Source organism: Pristiophorus japonicus, chromosome 3 (genome assembly GCF_044704955.1).
Source record: "Pristiophorus japonicus isolate sPriJap1 chromosome 3, sPriJap1.hap1, whole genome shotgun sequence".
NCBI classification, from domain to species: Eukaryota; Metazoa; Chordata; class Chondrichthyes; family Pristiophoridae; genus Pristiophorus; species Pristiophorus japonicus.
Window position 1 is genome coordinate 220,080,973 of NC_091979.1, and position 5,151 is coordinate 220,086,123.

Sequence of the window (5,151 nt, forward strand, 5' to 3'; positions counted from 1 at the left end):
CACCCACCCCCCACACTCCCCTCTCCTCTCCCCCCCCCCACACTCTCCTCTCCACCCCCCCCCACACTCTCCTCTCCACCCCCCCCCCCCAACACTCTCCTCTCCACCCCCCCCCCCAACACTCTCCTCTCCACCCCCCCCACACTCTCCTCTCCACCCCCCCCACACTCTCCTCTCCACCCCCCCACACTCTCCTCTCCACCCCCCCCACACTCTCCTCTCCACCCCCCCACACTCTCCTCTCCCCCCTCCCACACTCTCCTCTCCCCCCTCCCACACTCTCCTCTCCACCCCCCCACACTCTCCTCTTCCCCCCCCCCACACTCTCCTCTCCTCGCCTCTCCCCCCCTCACACTTTCCTCCCTCCCTCCCCACTCTCCTTCCAACCACCGCCCCCCCCAGACTCTCCTCTCACGACCCCCCCCCCCCCGGACCCCACCCCCGCTCTCTTCTTCCTCCCCCACTACTCTCTCCTTCCTCACCCCCTACTCTCTCCTTCCCCCCCCCCCACTCTCTCCTTCCCCTCCTCCCACTCTCTCCACCCCCTTCACCACACTCTGCTTCCCCTCCCCCACTCTCTCCTTCCGCACCACCCACCCCGCTCTCTCTCCCCACTCTCTCTCTCTCCCCCCCCCGCTCTCTCTCACCCCCCCCCCGCTCTCTCTCCCCCCCCCCCCCCGCTCTCTCTCTCCCTCCCTCCCCCCGCTCTCTCTCTCTCTCTCCCTCCCCCCGCTCTCTCTCTCTCCCCCTCGCTCTCTCTCTCCCCCTCCCCGCTCTCTCTCTCCCCCCCCGCTCGCTCTCTCCCCCCCCGCTCTCTCTCTCCCCCCCCCGCTCTCTCTCTCCCCCCCCCCCCCCGCTATCTCCCTCTCTCTCCCCCCGCCCCCCCGCTCTCTCCCCCCCCGCCCTCTCGCTCTCTCCCCCCCGCTCTCTCTCCCTCTCCCCCCCGCTCTCTCCCCCCCCCCCCGCTCTCTTCCCCCGCCCCCGCTCTCGCTCTCTTCCCCCCCCCCCCCGCTCTCGCTCTCTCCCCCCCCCGCCCTCGCTCTCTCCCCCCCCCCGCCCCCGCTCTCTCCCCCCCCGCCCGCTATCTCCCTCTCTCTCCCCCCGCCCCCCCCGCTCTCTCCCTCTCCCCCCCGCTCTCTCTCCCTCTCCCCCCCGCTCTCTCCCCCCCCCCGCTCTCGCTCTCTTCCCCCCCCGCTCTCGCTCTCTCCCCCCCCGCCCCCCCCGCTCTCGCTCTCTCCCCCCCGCCCCCCGCTCTCTCCCCCCCCGCCCCCGCTCTCTCCCCCCCCCGCCCTCTCTCTCTCTCTCCCCCCGCTCTCTCTCCCTCCCCCCCGCTCTCTCTCCCTCCCCCCCCGCCCCTGCTCTCTCTCCCCCCCCCCCCCCCCCTCTCCCCCCCGCCCCCCCTCTCCCCCCCCCCCGCTCTCTCTCTCCCCCCCGCTCTCTCTCTCCCCCCCCCCCCCCGCGCTCTCTCTCTCCCCCCCCCCCCCCCCCCCGCGCTCTCTCTCTTCCCCCCCCCGCGCTCTCTCTCCCCCCCCGCCGCTCTCTCTTCCCCCCCCCGCGCTCTCTCTCCCCCCGCCGCTCTCTCTCCCCCCCCCGCCCTCTCCCTCCCCCCCCGCTCTCTCCCCCCCCGCTCTCTCCCCCCCCCCCGCCGCTCTCTCCCCCCCCCGCTCTCTCCCTACCCCCCCCGCTCTCTCCCCCCCCCCCGCTCTCTCTCTCCCGCCCCGCTCTCTCTCCCCCCCGCGCTCTCTCTCTCTTCCCCCCGCTCTCTCTCCCCCCCCCCGCTCTCTCTCCCCCCCCCCGCTCTCTCTTCCCCCCCCCCCGCTCTCTCTTCCCCCCCCCCGGCGCTCTCTCTCCCCCCCCCCCGCGCTCTCTCTCTCCCTTCCCCCCCGCTCTCTCTCTCTCCCCCCCCCCTCTCTCTCTCTCCCCCCCCCCTCGCGCTCTCTCTCTTCCCCCCCCCCCCCGCTCTCTTTTTCTTCCCCCCCGCTCTCTCTCTCCCCCCCCTCTCTCTCTCTCTCCCCCCCCTCTCTCTCTCTCTCCCCCCCTCTCTCTCCCCCCTCCCCCCCCCCTCTCTCTCTCTCCCCCCCCTCGCGCTCTCTCTCTCCCCCCCCTCTCTCTCTCTCTCCCCCCCCTCTCTCTCCCCCTCCCCCCCCCCTCTCTCTCTCTCCCCCCCCCCCTCGCGCTCTCTCTCTTCCCCCCCCCCCCGCTCTCTCTCTCTTCCCCCCCGCTCTCTCTCTCTTTCTTCCCCCCCGCTCTCTCTCTCCCCCCCCCTCTCTCTCTCTCCCCCCCCTCGCGCTCTCTCTCTCTTCCCCCCCCCTCTCTCTCTCTCCCCTCGCTCTCTCTCCCCCCCTGCGCTCTCTCTCCCCCCCCCCGCTCTCTCTCTCCCCCCCCCGCTCTCTCTCTCTCTCTCCCCCCCCCCCCTCTCTCTCTCTCTCTCTCTCTCCCCCCCCCCGCTCTCTCTCCCCCCCCCCCGCCGCTCTCTCTCCCCCCCCCCCCGCCGCTCTCTCTCCCCCCCCCCCGCCGCTCTCTCTCTCCCCCCCCCGCTCTCTCTCTCTCTCTCTCTCCCCCCCCCCCGCTCTCTCTCCCCCCCCCGCCGCTCTCTCTCCCCCCCCCGCCGCTCTCTCTCCCCCCCCCCCGCCGCCGCTCTCTCTCCCCCCCCCCTCCCCGCCGCTCTCTCTCTCTCTCTCTCTCCCCCCCCTCCCCGCCGCTCTCTCTCTCTCCCCCCCCCTCCCCGCCGCTCGCTCTCTCTCTCTCCCCCCCCCCTCCCCGCCGCTCGCTCTCTCTCCCCCCCCTCCCCGCCGCTCTCTCTCTCCCCCCTCCCCGCCGCTCTCTCTCCCCCCCCTCCCCGCCGCTCTCTCTCCCCCCCCTCCCCGCCGCTCTCTCTCTCCCCCCTCCCCGCCGCTCTCTCTCTCCCCCCTCCCCGCCGCTCTCTCTCTCCCCCCTCCCCGCCGCTCTCTCTCTCCCCCCCCGCGCCGCTCTCTCTCTCTCCCCCCCCCCCGCCGCTCGCTCGCTCGCTCTCCCCCCCCCCCCCGCCGCTCGCTCGCTCTCCCCCCCCCCCGCCGCTCGCTCGCTCTCCCCCCCCCCCCGCCGCTCGCTCGCTCGCTCTCCCCCCCCCCCGCCGCTCGCTCGCTCTCTCTCTCTCCCCCCCCGCTCTCTCTCTCTCTCTCTCTCTCCCCCCCGCTCTCTCTCTCTCTCCCCCCCGCTCTCTCTCTCTCTCTCTCTCTCTCTCCCCCCGCTCTCTCTCCCAGACTCACCACTCTCTTCTCTCTGCACCCCAGCGATCCGCTCCATCCGGGACATTACGCACACGCACCAGACTCGCTCCCGCGGCGGGAGCGCGCACAGACTCACAGTCCTGGGTCCCCATACACACAGACCCACTCACAGACCTGGGTCCCCATACACACAGACCCACTCACAGTCCCGGGTCCCCATACACACAGACCCACTCACAGTCCCGGGTCCCCATACACACAGACCCACTCACAGACCTGGGTCCCCATACACACAGACCCACAGTCCTGGGTCCCCATACACACAGACCCACTCACAGTCCCTGGTCTCCACACACACTCACAGTCCTGGGTCCCCATAAACACAGACCCACAGTCCCGGGTCCCCATACACACAGACCCACAGTCCCGGGTCCCCATACACACAGACTCACAGTCCCGGGTCTCAACACACAGACCCACAGTCCTGGGTCCCCATACACACAGACTCAGTCCTGGGTCCTCATACACACAGACTCACAGTCCCGGGTCTCCACACACAGACTCACAGTCCCGGGTCCCCATACACACAGACTCACAGTCCCGGGTCTCCACACACAGACTCACAGTCCTGGGTCCCCATACACACAGACTCACAGTCCCGGGTCCCCATACACACAGACTCACAGTCCCGGGTCTCAACACACAGACTCACAGTCCCGGGTCCCCATACACACAGACCCACAGTCCTGGGTCCCCATACACACAGACCCACAGTCCTGGGTCCCCATACACACAGACTCACAGTCCTGGGTCCTCATACACACAGACTCACAGTCCCGGGTCTCCACACACAGACCCACAGTCCTGGGTCCCCATACACACAGACCCACAGTCCCGGGTCCCCATACACACAGACCCACAGTCCCGGGTCTCCACACACAGACTCACAGTCGTGGGTTCCCATACACACAGACCCACAGTCCCGGGTCCCCATACACACAGACTCACAGTCCCGGGTCCTCATACACACAGACTCACAGTCCTGGGTCCCCATACACACAGACCCACAGTCCCGGGTCCCCATACACACAGACTCACAGTCCCGGGTCCTCATACACACAGACTCACAGTCCCGGGTCCTCATACACACAGACTCACAGTCCTGGGTTCCCATACACACAGACCCACAGTCCCGGGTCCCCATACACACAGACTCACAGTCCCGGGTCCTCATACACACAGACTCACAGTCCCGGGTCCTCATACACACAGACTCACAGTCCTGGGTTCCCATACACACAGACCCACAGTCCCGGGTCCCCATACACACAGACTCACAGTCCCGGGTCCTCATACACACAGACTCACAGTCCTGGGTTCCCATACACACAGACCCACAGTCCCGGGTCCCCATACACACAGACTCACAGTCCCGGGTCCCCATACACAGACTCACAGTCCTGGGTCCCCATACACACAGACCCACAGTCCCGGGTCCCCATACACACAGACTCACAGTCCCGGGTCCCCATACACAGACTCACAGTCCTGGGTCTCCACACACAGACTCACAGTCCTGGGTTCCCATACACACAGACCCACAGTCCCGGGTCCCCATACACACAGACTCACAGTCCCGGGTCCCCATACACAGACTCACAGTCCTGGGTCCCCATACACACAGACTCACAGTCCCGGGTCCCCATACACAGACTCACAGTCCTGGGTCTCCACACACAGACTCACAGTCCCGGGTCTCCACACACAGACTCACAGTCCCGGGTCCCCATACACAGACTCACAGTCCTGGGTCTCCACACACAGACTCACAGTCCCGGGTCTCCACACACAGACTCACAGTCCCGGGTCTCCACACACAGACTCACAGTCCCGGGTCTCCCCACACAGACTCACAGTCCCGGGTCCCCATACACAGACTCAC

The 5,151-nt window shown here is 69.0% G+C and overlaps 1 protein-coding gene across 2 annotated transcripts in view; it reads right to left on the minus strand.

Annotated features, from left to right (window-relative positions):
• slc25a16 (solute carrier family 25 member 16) overlaps nt 1-3,326 on the minus strand; it is a 97,241-nt gene extending 93,915 nt beyond the window's left edge. Inside the window, exon 1 of one of the 2 annotated variants that reach the window (XM_070874924.1) lies at nt 3,249-3,326. The gene's annotated coding sequence lies outside the window, so the exon portion shown is untranslated. The remainder of the gene's footprint in view (nt 1-3,248) is intronic. The other variant, XM_070874925.1, reaches the window with a different exon arrangement.
• Between the last annotated feature and the right edge of the window lie 1,825 nt (nt 3,327-5,151).